Here is a 17,677-nt window from a genome sequence, read left to right as displayed (position 1 = left end):
TGCCAGAGACGGGGGGGACACTTCCTCACTGTGGTCGAGGGCTCGGAATGCGGCGAGGAGGAGCGCGAAGGCCCTGGGCCTGAAGTAGAGATGGTCTGCCGAGCTTGGGGAGCTGGCCGTGGAGATCCGGGGCTCGGCTGGGCGGACGACGGTGGTGCCACCGCGAGCGCGAGGCCAAATTGTACGCCGACTGCGGGCGGCATGGGCGGAGCACTACGGTCAGAGACTTCTCAGGAAGCCGGACCAGGGGAAGGTATTCGAGGTGTCGTCGTGGTCGAGGTTCTCAAACCATTTCCTCCGCGGCGGCAGCTTCACCCGCTTCGATGATTGGCGCTTTGTCCACCGCGCGCGCCTAGACGTCTTGCCCCTTAACGGGGCTTAACGGCGGGTCGACGGGGAACTGGGGGCTCTCAGACCTGACATTGTGGTCAGGCACGAGCCCTCAAAGAGCATCGTCATCGTCGATGTGACCGTGCCTTTCGAGAACCGTAGAATAGCTTTCGATGAGGCCAGGGGACGCAAGATTTTGAAATACAAGCACCTGGCCGATGAGCTCGGAAGGCGCGGTTACCGAGTGACGGTCTCTGCGTTCGTCGTCGGCGCCCTCGGCTCGTGGGACCTGAGGAATGAGTCGGTGCTGAAGCAGCTGCATATCGGTAACAGGTATGCAGCTCTGATGCGCCGGCTCATTGTCTCGGAGACCATACGCTGGTCCCGCGATATATACGTGGAGCACGTCTCGGGCGTCAGGCAATACCGCGTGCCTGAGATTAGCGGACTCTTGGGGGGTAGCACGGGAGTAAACGAGAGCAACACTTTGAACGGCGAAGGGCCGCCGCTCACGGGCCAAGTCTAGGCTGCGTCCCAACAACATTTTAATCTTTAAGTTTAGCTGCACGCCTTGCATGCGTTTTATCGATTTCTTTTTTCCCTTTCTTTTTTCCCTTTCTTTTTTATCTATACAACTTTTTCTTTTCACTCTTTTTGCTTTGTATTTTTTATATCTTCTATTTACATGTAAGGGCGGTGGCCGGTAGGGGCTGGGCCTTGCATTTTAATATTCTATATGCTTAAGCCACATGTTTTAATGCTTTCTATTTAATCTATCTGACCTATTTTTTTTTTTTTTTATACTTTTATCCGTCTGTACTGTTTTTAGTTTTAACAAGTTGCATGCACTCCAGGATTTAGCTTACTTCTCTTCTTTCCATGTTCTAGTCCCTGGAGTGCATGCAACTTAATTTTTAATTCAACCATGGTGGTATAGCCAAAGATGTCCCTTCCTTTTATTTTACCACAGTATTTACACAGACTGAAATTTTTATATACCTATTTTTGTTAGCCACCGCCTTGGGCGGAATATGCATTCGTATTACCCCCGGGCAAACAATGTAAGCCCGGGGGAATATTTTTCTGTTAAATAAACGCCCTTTAATCTGTTCTTATCAGCCTAATATCTGATACGCTTCCCATTGGGGAGCCAGTATATTAATCTGATTATTGGAGGGTGGTGGAGTGTCAGGGGCTTGCTCCGACTTCGCCGCGGGTCGACCCTGCATTGCAGTACCGTAGGGAGCAGGCCCACTAGGAATTTAACATCAGAGCGCTAAATATCACACATCGCGTGTGAAGTTTTGGCGAAACAAAGCCCGCGAATAAACTGAACGTTTCATTGGCGACAGCGTGCAAGGACAATAGTATTTCAACAGGCAAAAGTTCGCCGCTCGCGAGCCTAATTGAAGTCGCGTCCCTTTAGGTTAAGCGTATGCAATATCTATATTTATATCTATTTATTTTATTTTACCTAAATTGGAGGTCGGTGGCCGGGAGGGGCCAGTCCCTAACCGTTTAGTTCTTTTTATTGTATTTCAGCTGAAGACTTGATCTTTTATTTATTTTACTCTATTTCTTGTTGGAATGTATGATAGACAGACAGATCTACATTCATTATATAATCAACGGCTAGTCGAACTACATAATCTAAGACTGTATAGTTCATGTTCTTCCACTTCCGTTCTCTGTATCTGATATATATATACATATATATATACATATATATATACATATATATATATATGTATACATATATATATATATGTATACATATATATATATATACATACATACATACATACATATATATACATATATATATATCCTCCCTTTACTTGTTGTGCACCTCACACGTAATGTAGTGTTGAATAAAGATTAGACACAAATATCTACCGACATCCAACCGTTTATTATTCCGCCCGATCTCAAAACCAACATTTCTACCTTTTTACATTTACCGTTATTGTTTACGAGCTACATGTACTTTAGTAAGTTTGTATTTTATTTTAGCCAAAGACTCTATCTTTTTATCTTTTTACTTTCTGTCTTCTTTTCATTCTAGTCTCTAGAGTACATGCATCTCAATATTTATTTGAGTCGACTTTTAGCCAAAGATGCAAAATTTTTATTCATACATATGTTATGTATTTTATTTATTTAAGCCACCACCAGGGGCGAATCATGTAAATCTACCACCCCCGGGGTAGCAACTGTAAGCCCGGGGGAACATTGTTTGCTTAATAAACGCCCTTTCATCTGTTCTCGTCAGCTTAAAATCAGATACGCTCCCCATTAGGGACCCAGAATATTAAACTGATTTTTTGAAGTCGGCGGAGTGTCTGGGGCTTGCTCCGGCTCTACCGCGGGTCGGCCCGGCATTGCAGTACCGCAGGGAGCGGCCCACTTAAACACTTATAAACAGAAGATTCCGTCACCTACCAAAAATCAGTAGCTCTTGATCTCTTTAGCTGATTTTTAAATTTTTATTTTTTGTTTTGTCTCCACGTTCGAATTTTTATTTTTCTCTGTTATTTATTTACTTATTTATTTTACTTCCTTTGACTTAGATTTTATCCTATTTATTCGCTAATTCAAGTTTTAAAATTTTCACCCACCGGGAAGTGATTAGGATTCAGAAGTAGGCGCGTAAATTCAATCGTATTTGAATACGATTGAGTTTACTTTTCAAACGCGGTTGTGCTCGTCGAGTTCGACCATCGTATGTCGATTGTCGCTCGTCTAATAGCCCGATTGAGGATCAGGATGTGAGAAACTTCTGCGTAAGAGTCACCGTACAGTTATGCGGTGCTTGTCCGAGTGAATGCGAATAACGACACAGCTTATAGGAACTCGTAGGCGATTTATTTACAAGAGTATGTACAGAAATTTGAGAGCTAATAGGCGAGAGGTCGAATACTCAGGTCGCGTGGACTGATCGACCTCTCCGCACGAAAGTTCGTTAGATACTGTGGCATCGTACGTAAATAGGTAGTTAGGTACATACGTGCCGGAAAGCAATATTAGAAAAGGATAGAAAAGGTTTTTGAAAAGAATGATGAAGAAGTCGAGAAAACGGAACCTGGAAAAACCTGGCTCGCTATATAGCTGGTCGCCACATTTGACATGGCCCTGTGACGCTGGGCGAAGGCTAACCTTCCAGGTACCGCAGGATAGGGAAAAACCCAAAAAAGGTTCGCGGATAGAAAACTCGAAAAATACGGATAATAGCTACAACAATAGAAAGAACAAAAATATATTTACAACCCGAGTGTGTGGCATAGGCCTATGTGGAGACATAGTCGCCGCAGTTATCCTGTTGACTATGTCTCTTCGCAGCGTAAACATCGTGCAAGGTGTTACAGAGCGGTGCGAATTATTCGTTCGATAATAAATACAAGTTGTCACTTTTTATTCATCTAAAAATTTACCCAATCCTTGTTCGTTTACATGATTTAATTCCCTTCCATCCCTAAGAATTTAATCCATGAACTAGTCCTCAGTTAATTGAGGTGATCAGAAAAATGTCGTCAACACAAAATGGTCATTCGAACCGGATCGAATCTAAAGTCAAAGGTGTGGATAAATGAATCTTAAAACGGTGTAATTTGTGGGGGAAACGATGTAAAATTCTCGATAAATTGAGAGAAATGTCAATAGAGTGACACGTCCCCCAATTCTTTTTCTATCTGCTCTTTCGCGTACAATCCCGACGGACAGCAACGTGATGTAGAAGAATTGGTGTTGCTAAGCGAAATCTGTATTTCGTATTGTTAAACTTTGAACTATCTGGGGTCTTGCTCGCACTTGTAGCGAAGTTCCATTATCGGATTGGTGTCCTCGCTCTAAACAATTCCAACAAGTAGCCTTTCTTAAGGGAAGGGTCACCCATCAATTTATGTATGTGATGGAACAATCCGATCGGGACAGTGATCTTTTTTCAATTACTTCTTTCCATGCCGAATGCAACGCAGAAGCCTGCTAAAAAATAACTCGAATATTCAAACTATGTCTCGAAGGAATGGACCCACTTCAAATTCGATGCTCGTATTTGTGAGAAATGTTACACAAAAGCTCACAAAAAAAAAAGAAATTTTTTTAAATCTATCGTTATGACCTCTGAAGCATTTTTTCAGAACGAAAAAGTTCTTTTCGCTGAATATCTCGGTAAATATGAGTTTTCTGACGAAACATGTATCTCGACATGTATCCACCAAAAATGTAGGCCTTGTTGAGAGGTGTATTTTCAGTCCTATGCATTTCTTCGCTTACTCGCATTTTTTTTTTCGAATGGTCAAGCAATTGGAATACAAGTTTTGCTCGACAGAAAAATAACTTTTACGGTAACGTTCGTAACGTAGATAGAGTATTATTCATTTAGAAACGTTTTAGTACCTTTAGTACCATACAGTAAAGCTAGAATCGCTTATAAAAGCTCTTCTGTGAGATTTTCGGCGATCGCTCTACGCTCGAGGTCGATTAGATTTCAGTCGCGCGAGAGTTTTGCGAAGTTACGAATCGGGCGATACGCCGAGTTTTGACTGTTCGGGGTCGGTTGTGGCGGCGCGGACGCACGTGCGTTGAATGACGGCCTTGGTTGTTGACGCGGTGGTTCGTCGTTTCGCGCAGCGCGTGGAAAACGATACAAATCTCGACGCTGTGTCGTTTGAGATGCAGCGCGGTTCTCGGCAGCGCGTTCTCGTATCAGGCTGACCGCCTGCCGACGTTCGACTTCTCGTATTTCGCGGTCGCGGTTCTCTCCCCGCTGGCGTGAGCCGCGGCTAGTATTTCCGTCAAATGCCGAATTTTCACTCGATAGTGAATCACTGGTATTATTCGTCGGTCTGCGTTACTGCGTGTTCTAACGCGCTTACTTGTTGAGTCAACACAGAAGATTCTGAATCTTTCCTTGCACGAGACCGTGTTCGAATCGTTCGTGTCTTCCTCACAGCGCCTACTGACCTGGTCAGCTGCCTTGGAAGAACTAAGTCACGCTCTTGTTGTGGGGCGGAGCCTGCTCGTTTGAGCGAGCGTCGTAGTCGGTCAGCTGGATGAAAGCGGGGACCGCGGGGTGTTGGGCGGGCTCGAGCAAGACGCGTGTATACGTTATACCGTGTTTACGGCCTCGACTCTGTGGCGTTACCTCCCCTTGCCCCTTCCTCTACCTTCTGGGTTCGCCGTTCAGCATGGTAACAGCGATACCCTTCTTTTGTCGAGTCCGGTGAAAATATAAACAACGCGGCTACGCCGCGGATCGTTCGGCGTCTATTACACTGGTCTGCAAAAACAAAAACTTTTGATTCTCCTTATTATATAGTATATAATTATAATAAGTTTGATGCTCTTGTATCGAAATATAGTAATAAAAAATGTGTACGACGTATACTTTTTACGTAATGTTTTTTGCAAGAAAATGCCATATTTGTTCACAAATTATAATAATACACTAATGATAGCATCGATATTTATGAAAAAAAGTTGTGAAGTTGAAAAATTTTAAAATTAAAATCGTCAGAAAATATATCTACTAGTATAATTCTAGTTATTACGTAGTTATCTGTCTTTTCACGAATTTACAACAAGAACTGCGCAGTCGCATACATTGGCTCTACATACATTTCAGAGGTGTGAAAACAGCGTTAAAACGATATCTTTCTTTCTATTTCTATCAGTTCGAACTAGTTTTGTAAGCACTTACATACAGACATTATTCAAATAGGTGAAAGCAGTGTAAATGCAAAAACAAAAGAAAACGAATTTTGCATTTTGTACAATAAAAAAAATCATATAACGTAATTTGTACGTCACAGCAACAAATGGAAAACATATACCTATAGATTCGGCAAATTAAAACCTTTATATCTGTAATATTTCATTTGAAGGAGGATTTTGTTGCAGACCGGTGTTATGTTTCTACGCGCACTCACACAAAATGATTCGCTCGTACGCGCGGGTTTTTCTTTGGCAGCGTTTTCTTGAGTCAAAACTGCGATGTAGCAGTGCAATATATGAGAATGCAGAGGACTGTAAGATCCATTGCACGCTTACACACCAAACAATTGGTTGAAAGGATTTTTTTTTTTATAGATGGGTGTGGGATGGGAAATTTGCTCTTCGATTCAGCTGCCCCGGCTCATTGTCAGATGTTATTCGCAGGGTTGTATGTGTGACGCTTTGTCCAGGCAACGTTGACGCGCGTATCTCTTCTCACGCACACATGCGACGTTGACTTTACACCTACTAACTCCCGGGAGAAGTAAATCGGTGAGTCTGTTACGTGGGTTAATCTCACCGGTAAACACGAGATTCGACGGTGTGAGTCTGATCTATAGGTACACCATGCGTATGCGCACTATAGTTTAAAATTAATTCGCGTGGCTTCGGGTTATCGGATCTCATTTAAACTGCAGCTTGCTTGATAATCCACGTTTTTCCGGTATTCGGCTGAGCACAGAAAGAACGGAGTTTGTTAACCCTTCAGTACCCGCGCTATGAGATTTTTACTCATGCTCGGTTTCAATCTCAATTATTTATCTAAATTCTAATATAAAGGCCACTTTAATTTTTGTTTACCTTCAGCAAATTTTATATTCTTTTCAACTGCACAATCAAAACTGACTTACTTTGATTATAAAGAAAAAAATATAATTTTTTCGTGTAGGACATGAGATTTTTTGTTCATGGCGAGAGTTTTAATGGATGAAAAATTTTCCTGTTTATCTTATCTCGGCGTCGTTCGAATGATTCCGCTGCATCGTAGCGGCCATGTTTGTTTACATATTCAAACAAATCTACTTATCAGTGTAAAGGAATGTGATCAGTTGTGTTATTTATTTAAAAACACTATTTATTCGAAATAAATGAAATATATTATTTGAAAATAAATAAATTTTTTAGTTTTTTAAAACTTATCTTATTGTTACAAATAATTGAAATGCATTACGATTTGCATGAAAAAAATTTTTAGAAGGTGGCGGAGTGTCTGGGGCTTGCTCCGGCTCTACCGCTGGTCGGCCCGGCATTGCAGTACCGCAGGGAGCGGCCCACTTAGACACTCATAAACAGAAGATTCCGTCACTTACCAAAACCCAGTAGCTCTTTATCTCTGTTGCGTGTCAAGCAGCATCTAGACTAACAAACTATAGTGATCGTAATATCGTTTGTAATGTCTTTCGATGATTTTTTCTTATATTTACATTTTCACTCGATGGGCTGTCAGATGCGAAAAATGCTTTCGTACCTGACCGCCATAAACGAAGGCCATAAACGAAGGCTATAAGCCCTTCATCTGACAAGCTGGCAAACTCTATCTCTCAACTTTTGCTTTTTTATTCTACGTCCATACGGCAACCTTATGTTTTGCGTCTCTAATGCGAAACACTGCCAAATGGACAATTTTTGAATATTTTTAATCTTGGTGTCCACGCTAACCGTCACGTTCGGATTTTATTCCTTAAACTCGGGAAGTTTCTAAGTCAAGAAATTTGTCGAGTCTGCGTGCCAGCTGTCAGTCATATAATTTTATTATAGAGTGCATCCTCGTTTTTAGCCTACGCACATTTTTTATTTTCTCAGTATTTTCGCCAGATTTTCCATCTGGCAATTTAAACTACAACTCTTCCGTGATTGGCGACTTCTGGACCACCTTCTTGGGTTTTCCGATTTGCTTGACCAATCATCTGTTTCTTAATATTCGAATAACGAAGTAAACGTCAACGCCTTCTTTTCTAAGGAACTCGAAATTGTCAATCACGGAAGTCAGTCTAGCGACAACCATCGAACTAATAACGTCACATCCACTGTTTGACTGTTAGCTTCACGTCCACTTACTAACTTCTTAATTCCATACCTATAACTTAAAATCTTCGTTGTAACAAACGTATACTTGAATAAAGTGTTGAGTTTTCATAAAATAAAAGCACCGCGCAAGATTAAGTTGGCACGCGGGTTCCCGTATTTGCGTGACGTCCTTTTCACTCCACCAAAAGGGTGGTGAGATTAACAACCTCATCAGGTATCGTACCATTGACGCAAGGAGACGGGACAATCTCTTTGGCTGATTTTTAAATTTTTATTTTTTTTTTGTCTCCACGTTCGAATTTTTATTTTTCTCTGTTATTTATTTACTTATTTATTTTACTTCCTTTGACTTAGATTTTATCCTATTTATTCGCTAATTCAAGTTTTAAAATTTTCGCCCACCGGGAAGTGATTAGGATTCATAAGTAGGCGCGTAAATTCAATCGTATTTGAATACGATTGAGTTTACTTTTCAAACGCGGTTGTGCTCGTCGAGTTCGACCATCGAATGTCGATTGTCGCTCGTCTAATAGCCCGATTGAGGATCAGGATGTGAGAAACTTCTGCGTAAGAGTCACCGTACAGTTATGCGGTGATTGTCCGAGTGAATGCGAATAACGACACAGCTTATAGGAACTCGTAGGCGATTTATTTACAAGAGTATGTACAGAAATTTGAGAGCTAATAGGTGAGAGGTCGAATACTCAGGTCGCGTGGACTGATCGACCTCTCCGCACGAAAGTTCGTTAGATACTGTGGCATCGTACGTAAATAGGTAGTTAGGTACATACGTGCCGGAAAGCAATATTAGAAAAGGATAGAAAAGGTTTTTGAAAAGAATGATGAAGAAGTCGAGAAAACGGAACCTGGAAAAACCTGGCTCGCTATATAGCTGGTCGCCACATTTGACATGGCCCTGTGACGCTGGGCGAAGGCTAACCTTCCAGGTACCGCAGGATAGGGAAAAACCCAAAAAAGGTTCGCGGATAGAAAACTCGAAAAGTACGGAAAATAGCTACAACAATAGAAAGAACAGAAATATATTTACAACCCGAGTGTGTGGCATAGGCCTATGTGGAGACATAGACGCCGCAGTTATCTTCTTGACTATGTCTCTTCGCAGCTTAAACATCGTGCAAGGTGTTACAGAGCGGTGCGAATTATTCGTTCAATAATAAATACAAGTTGTCTCTTTTCATTCATCTAAAAATTTACCCAATCCTTGTTCGTTTACATGGTTTAATTCCCTTCCGTCCCTAAGAATTTAATCCATGAACTAGTCCTCAGTTAATTGAGGTGATCAGAAAAATGTCGTCAACACAAAATGGTCATTCGAACCGGATCGAATCTAAAGTCAAAGGTGTGGATAAATGAATCTTAAAACGGTGTAATTTGTGGGGGAAACGATGTAAAATTCTCGATAAATTGAGAGAAATGTCAATAGAGTGACACGTCCCCCAATTCTTTTTCTATCTGCTCTTTCGCGTACAATCCCGACGGACAGCAACGTGATGTAGAAGAATTGGTGTTGCTAAGCGAAATCTGTATTTCGTATTGTTAAACTTTGAACTATCTGGGGTCTTGCTCGCACTTGTAGCGAAGTTCCATTATCGGATTGGTGTCCTCGCTCTAAACAATTCCAACAAGTAGCCTTTCTTAAGGGAAGGGTCACCCATCAATTTATGTATGTGATGGAACAATCCGATCGGGACAGTGATCTTTTTTCAATTACTTCTTTCCATGCCGAATGCAACGCAGAAGCCTGCTAAAAAATAACTCGAATATTCAAACTACGTCTCGAAGGAATGGACCCACTTCAAATTCGATGCTCGTATTTGTGAGAAATGTTACACAAAAGCTGACAAAAAAAAAAAAAAATTTTTTTTAAATCTATCGTTATGACCTCTGAAGCATTTTTTCAGAACGAAAAAGTTCTTTTCGCTGAATATCTCGGTAAATATGAGTTTTCTGACGAAACATGTATCTCGACATGTATCCACCAAAGATGTAGGCCTTGTTGAGAGGTGTATTTTCAGTCCTATGCATTTCTTCGCTTATTCGCATATTTTTTTTTCGAATGGTTAAGCAATTGGAATACAAGTTTTGCTCGACAGAAAAATAACTTTTACGGTAACGTTCGTAACGTAGATAGAGTATTATTCATTTAGAAACGTTTTAGTACCTTTAGTACCACACAGTAGAGCTAGAATCGCTTATAAAAGCTCTTCTGTGAGATTTTTGGCGATCGCTCTACGCTCGAGGTCGCGTAGAAAATCTTCCGGCGCGAGGTCTTCGGATGGAAACGTTAGATTTCAGTCGCGCGAGAGTTTTGCGAAGTTACGAATCGGGCGATACGCCGAGTTTTGACTGTTCGGGGTCGGTTGTGGCGGCGCGGACGCACGTGCGTTGAATGACGGCCTTGGTTGTTGACGCGGTGGTTCGTCGTTTCGCGCAGCGCGTGGAAAACGATACAAATCTCGACGCTGTGTCGTTTGAGATGCAGCGCGGTTCGCGGCAGCGCGTTCTTGTATCAGGCTGACCGCCTGCCGACGTTCGACTTCTCGTATTTCGCGGTCGCGGTTCTCTCTCCGCTGGCGTGAGCCGCGGCTAGTATTTCCGTCAAATGCCGAATTTTCACTCGATAGTGAATCACTGGTATTACCATCCGCTCGCAGGCTCGGAGGCCGTAAACATTTCGATTATTCGTCTCTCGCGCTCTAAACCGCCGACTTCTTGTTGCTTACGCCACTCGTTAAGCCGCGCGTTATTCGCCTCCATCTGTCCGCTCACCCGCGCGTTCGATTCGTCGGTCTGCGTTACTGCGTGTTCTAACGCGCTTACTTGTTGAGTCAACGCAGAAGATTCTGAATCTTTCCTTACACGAGACCGTGTTCGAATCGTTCGTGTCTTCCTCACAGCGCCTACTGACCTGGTCAGCTGCCTTGGAAGAACTAAGTCACGCTTTTGTTGTGAGGCGGAGCCTGCTCGTTTGAGCGAGCGTCGTAGTCGGTCAGCTGGATGAAAGCGGAGACCGCGGGGTGTTGGGCGGGCTCGAGCAAGACGCGTGTATACGTTATACCGTGTTTACGGCCTCGACTCTGTGGCGTTACCTCCCCTTGCCCCTTCCTCTACCTTCTGTGTTCGCCGTTCGGCATGGTAACAGCGATACCCTTCTTTTGTCGAGTCCGGTGAAAACATAAACAATGCGGCTATGCCGCGGATCGTTCGGCGTTTAATACGCTGGTCTGCAAAAACAAAAACTTTTGATTCTCCATATTATATTGTATATAATTATAATAAGTTTGATGCTCTTGTATCGAAATATAGTAATAAAAAATGTGTACGACGTATACTTTTTACGTAATGTTTTTTGCAAGAAAATGCCATATTTGCTCACAATTTATAATAATACACTAATGATAGCATCGATATTTATGAAAAAAAAGTTGTGAAGTTAAAAAATTTTAAAATTAAAATCGTCAGAAAATATATCTACTAGTATAATTCTAGTTATTACGTAGTTATCTTTCTTTTCACGAATATACAACAAGAACTGCGCAGTCGCATACATTGGCTCTACATACATTTCAGAGGTGTGAAAACACCGGTTAAGACGATATCTTTCTTTCTATTTCTATCAGTTCGAACTAGTTTTGTATGCACTTACATACAGACATTATTTAAATAGGTGAAAGCAGTGTAAATGCAAAAACAAAAGAAAACGAATTTTGCATTTTGTACAATAAAAAAAATCATATAACGTAATTTATACGTCACAGCAACAAATGGAAAACATGTACCTATAGATTCGGCAAATTAAAACCTTTATATCTGTAATATTTCATTTGAAGGAGGATTTTGTTGCAGACCTGTGTTGTTTCTACGCGCACTCACACAAAATGATTCGCTCATACGCGCGGGTTTTTCTTTGTCAGCGTTTTCTTGAGTCAAAACTGCGATGTAGCAGTGCAATATATGAGAATGCAGAGGACTGTAAGATCCATTGCACGCTTACACACCAAACAATTGGTTGAAAGGTTTTTTTTTCTTATAGATGGGTGTGGGATGGGAAATTTGCTCTTCGATTCAGCTGCGCCGGCTCATTGTCAGATGTTATTCGCAGGGTTGTATGTGTGACGCTTTGTCCAGGCAACGTTGACGCGCGGATCTCTTCTCACGCACACATGCGACGTTGACTTTACACCTACTAACTCCCGGGAGAAGTAAATCGGTGTGTCTGTTACGTGGGTTAATCTCACCGGTAAACCCGAGATTCGACGTTGTGAGTCTGATCTATAGGTACACCATGCGTATGCGCACTATAGTTTAAAATTAATTCGCGTGGCTTCGGGTTATCGGATCTTATTTAAACTGCAGCTTGCTTGATAATCCACGTTTTTCCGGTATTTGGCTGAGCACAGAAAGAACGGAGTTCGTTAACCCTTCAGTACCCGCGCTATGAGATTTTTACTCATGCTCGGTTTCAATCTCAATTATTTATCTAAATTCAAATATAAAGGCCACTTTAATTTTTGTTTACCTTCAGCAAATTTTATATTCTTTTCAACTGCACAATAAAAACTGACTTACTTTGATCATAAAGAACAAAATATAATTTTTTTGTGGAGGACATGAGATTTTTTGTTCATGGCGAGAGTTTTAATGGATGAAAAATTTTCCTGTTTATCTTATCTCGGCGTCGTTCGAATGATTCCGCTGCATCGTAGCGGCCATGTTTGTTTACATATTCAAACAAATCTACTTATCAGTGTAAAGGAATGTGATCAGTTGTGTTATTTATTTTAAAACACTATTTATTCGAAATAAATGAAATATATTATTTGAAAATAATTAATTTTTTCAGTTTTCTAAAACTTATCTTATAGTTCAAAATAATTGAAATGCATTACGATTTGTATGAGAAAAATACCTCAGAAACCGTGATGTGCATGCGCAGAAGCCGTGAGATTTTCTCTCAAGGCGAGAGTAAAGAATGTAAGCCGATTAATGTGGGTACTGAAGGGTTAAAGAACTCTTCTCTATCTCGAAGGAATCTTCTGCGAGATTTATTTTACGCCTCGAGTGGCCCCGCCTTGTGCGTCATTTTGTAACACGAATTAGCGAAAACGTGAAAGCTAAACACGAGATTGTAATCCGGACAAATGGGTGCCCGTCTCCCTCACTGATTTTTACGAAATATCTCTACGTATGATCGTAGTATTGGGCACCAGGAAGATTATTTTTTATTTTGCCACCTTGCCTTGGCCACGTGACCCGTTAGCCTGCGGTATATATTAGTACAGTCGGAATGTACCTAGAGAAATTTCAACCAGTTCTATTCTGAAATGTGTGATTGCTGTAAATTTTTTGACACTCAGTTGGATGCTGAGAAACGTATCCTGAAAAATGTGACGAATTTCGTTGACGGCTTTGCGAGAAAAAAATTAACAAAAATTGAAAACGCTCTACTCCGACTGTATCTTTTCATTTATCGAGTTTAGAGGAAAAATTTTCAGCGAGGAGTTGTAGATCTTGTCGTTTTTTACAAAATTAGTCCTATGTAAAAATCATGGACCGTTGTTGGTTTGGCCATAAAAAGCAACGAATGAAAAACTAGATTGTTTTGTTTTATTGCATACAGGTTGGCGAATTATCAACCCACACTATTCAAATCCATCATAAAATGTAGAACCATCTTTCCTCAAGAGAAGCGCTCAAAGTTTGCCCGGCTATGTCATATAGTACGGCAACAATGATTTTTCTCACGAAATCCGCCCTTCCTCCATAGTTTACTCCCAGATGACCTGACAGAGCGCAAATAAATCATGGTGGTAGTTTTTACTACCCTCTTTCTGGATTTGATAAGATAAATCCAATTTTGTTTCAATAAAGCACGTTTTTCGCGGAAATAAAATTTTTGCTTAGAAACAAATGGTAATAACTTTGTAATTTTTCGAGTTATCGAAATTTTCTCAGGAGATCTGATAAGTCTTTTTGAGACGCTAATTATGGAAAAAAAATCATCCCTTAATTTTCATTATAACTGGAGATACAGACATGTTTACCTATTAATTCATTGTTGTTGCTGTATGCAATATTTTCAGATGAATCAAAATTGTACGTGTTCCTGAGACATTCGGATATGATGTATAATTTGTCTCATATCCCTTCTGTGAATTAATTACATTTCAACGACGCAATTGCCGCGCTCTCCGTGTCCGTCGCACCTGGTCGCGTAATCAAGAGACTCCGGCCAATTGCGCTCGACTCGGTGCGGCCAAGTTAACAATTCGAATATCTCTATTAATTATGGTCCTACGAACCTTTTTTTTCAATTCAGGCTAGTTTTTTCTCACCAATCCGATCATACTATCCAAAATGACCAGTCATCATTACTTGTCGAACTAATTATCGTTTTTCTACACATTTCACCTGAAAGTTGCTGTATATAACCAAAACTTTTGTTATATGATTACTTACTAATATTATTGTTACACAGGGTGAAATCACCCGTCTCACCCCCTTTTTAATGATCTAGTAGTCATCATAGATAAAAGAAGTTTATAAACGTCTTATGTCTTAAAATGAATAAGGTTGCTGCGTTAACCAGCATTATTGTAAAAACAGTCTTGTTTCAGACTTTAAACCGAAAACACGTACTCTGCCATTGAAAACTTTCCTCAACATTTTATTTTCACCTTCATTGATTCTTGTTGAGAAATGTGTTAGTGTGCATGGACGGCTATTTGTATTTTGAGTGTTTGCACTAGTAAAAATCCCATGCCCTCTGACCGCTCGGAGCGTGCTGCCGACCGATGTCGCCAGATCGCAACAAACCTTTTTCCGGTATACTACTGTCGAAACATGCGATGAGCTGCAGACATCTGCAACTGCAGTTCCTAGTTCAGTCAGTTCAGTCTCAGCACTAAGCTGAGTAGCTCCTGAGTAGCTCCGCGTTTCTATTTTCATACTCTGTACTCAAACTATTACTTTGTACCAATTTTTGTACATCAATAAATACTTTTCTGCTAAAGGATTGAGTTCATTTCTTATGCTAAGAGATTAAACTCAATAGGTTATGGGCCCAGCACGCTTCCACTGCGCCTAAGTATTTATTGACATGCCACGCTGGCTAGTGAAACAAAGAGTTGAAGTTTTGAGTGCGCGTAGTTTCCGTTCAGAGTTCAAGTGTTTATCTACATTCAATCACGATGACTGATACAGATAGATTGGACATCACAAAACTGGAAGGCCCGAACAACTATACGCAATGGAAGTTCGAAGTGAAAATTGCCTTGAAAGGCAAAGGCCTGTTCGGCTACGTGGACGGAGAAGAAGCCAAACCAGGAACAGATAAAGCCGCTGAACCCAAGGCTTACAATAGATTATCGTCTCAAGCTGAGACAATAATCTTATGCTCAATTGCTCGAAATCTACGCAGCAATCTAATAAACTGTGACTCTCCAAAAGAGATGTGGGATAAATTGGCTGAATTGTATGGCGATACAAGTGCTGACGCAAAACAAGCTGCTTAGAAGCAGTTTTACGCTTTCCACATCAAAGAAGGTGAGAGTATAGTTGTGCAATTAGAACGCTTTGAGAGTATTTTGAAGAAACTAGAGGAAGTGGACACGAAACCTTCCGACGAGGCGGCTGTTTCAAAATTGCTCACCAGCTGGCCAGAAAAGTTTGAACTTTTCACGATAGCCTGGGAATGCACTCCCAAGGCTGATAGAACGAAAAAGACGCTGCTAGCTAGATTAATCAAAGAAGATAATCGCCTTGCGGAAAAAGGAGCGACAACGCTTGCGCTTCACGTGCAGAGAGCACCATTGAATGATGCGAAACCCGACGCAAAAAGTGACTCTAAGAAAAAGAAATACACGAAAAAAGAAATCGAAGAGTTAAAGAAGTCAACGCGTTGCGGGGCGTGCAAGGAAAAAGGTCATTGGGCGCGCGAGTGCCCTCAGAAAAAGTCGGAGAAAAAGGATCCAAGTGATAAACTAGTGAAAGCAAAGAACGCTTTTATGTGTGACACTGTCGCTTAGTATAAGTGTACTAGTGACAGTGGGAGTGACTATTTTATCGCGGACACGGGTGCCGGTAGACATATGACTTATCGAAAAGAATACTTTTCCGAATTTCGCCCGAACCCACCAGGTACTACGGTGAAAGTAGCTGACGATCGCTGTATTGATGCTCCCGGAATCGGAACAATCACAATCCAAGAAGAGGTAAATGGAGTGGTGTACGAGCGCGAAATGCAAGACGTGCTTTATGTGCCAGAGCTGGGCTGCAATTTATTTTCTGTTGGAACAATAAATAAAAAAGGCCTCAAGTTTTCCTCCGATGCAAATGGTTGTGAAGTCCGGGACAAACAAGATAAAATAATTGCACGCGGAGTCCTACAGGGTAATCTCTTCCGCATGCTGCTGAAGGTAAAAGTGCCCACTGCATGTCACGCTGTACAAGCAGATGGTCAAAGCAAGCTGAGCCTCTGGCATGCTCGGATGGAACACATGAATGTTCAAGCAATAAAACGCACGAGCGAAAGGCGTGGCATCGAGGGACTCTCGCAAGAAAATTTTGAGTTTTGTGAAGGATGCGTTTTAGGCAAGCAGGCTAGAAAATCGCATCCAAGCAGCACATCTGGAAGCAATTACGGCCCAGGAGAAAGGATACACAGCGATGTTTGCGGGCCCGTAAATATAGCATCGCCAAATGGAACACGATGGTTCCTAATTTTCAAAGATGAAAATACCAGCTATAGAAAAGTTTATTTCTTGCGCCAAAAATCCGAGGTTTATGGCAAGTTCAGAGAATTCGAGGCGTTCGTGTCAACACAGCTGGGAACGAAAATAAAAGTGCTACGATCAGATAACGGTACCGAGTATACCTGTGACAAGATGCAGAGCTTCTTGAAGGAAAAAGGTATCATAAACGAATTTTCGTCTCCCTATATACACGAACAAAACGGACGCGCCGAGCGCGAAATCCGTACACTAGTTGAAAGTGCACGTTCGATGCTGCATGCAAAACACGTGGACTCCAAGTTATGGCCAGAAGCAGTAAACACCGCTTGTTATCTGCTCAATAGAATCATTTTGAAGCCAGGAGAAATGCTGACTCCGTTCGAAAAATGGTTCAAGCGCGCACCCGCAATAAAACACTTAAGGGTATTCGGCTCTACTGCTTACCTGAAGGTGCCCAATGAAAATCGCCATAAATTTGACCATAAAAGCAAGCCGGTCATTCTTATTGGTTATGATGGTGAGTCTACTAACTACCGCCTGTGGGACAATACATCGCAGAAAGTGTCCATTAGCAGCGATGTAATTTTCCATGAAAATGAAATGCCAAGAGCCGGGGACAATGCTGAGCCAGGCACGTTCGTGATCGAATTTGGTTTGGAAGACGAAGAAGAGCAAGTCGTTCACGCTGAACAGCAAGCTCAAAATGGAAATCAAATCGATGCAGCGATTTGCCAAACCTCGACGAGCCAGAGATTGAGCAACCAGCCCCTGAAGAAGGGGCTCATGGAGGCCGA

At 41.6% G+C, this 17,677-nt stretch overlaps 1 non-coding gene and 2 pseudogenes across 1 annotated transcript; all 3 read left to right on the top strand.

The window, feature by feature from the left end:
• Positions 1-1,405: 1,405 nt before the first annotated feature.
• On the top strand, positions 1,406-1,590 carry LOC124177055. Its single transcript, XR_006869509.1, has one exon. It is a non-coding gene; the product is annotated as a U2 spliceosomal RNA (small nuclear RNA).
• Positions 1,591-2,561: 971 nt separating this feature from the next.
• On the top strand, positions 2,562-2,742 carry LOC124177059 (annotated as a pseudogene).
• Positions 2,743-7,214: 4,472 nt separating this feature from the next.
• On the top strand, positions 7,215-7,382 carry LOC124177062 (annotated as a pseudogene).
• Positions 7,383-17,677: the final 10,295 nt, after the last annotated feature.

Source organism: Neodiprion fabricii, chromosome 2, assembly GCF_021155785.1.
Source record: "Neodiprion fabricii isolate iyNeoFabr1 chromosome 2, iyNeoFabr1.1, whole genome shotgun sequence".
NCBI lineage: Eukaryota > Metazoa > Arthropoda > Insecta > Hymenoptera > Diprionidae > Neodiprion > Neodiprion fabricii.
This window is presented reverse-complemented; position numbering and strand designations above follow the sequence as displayed.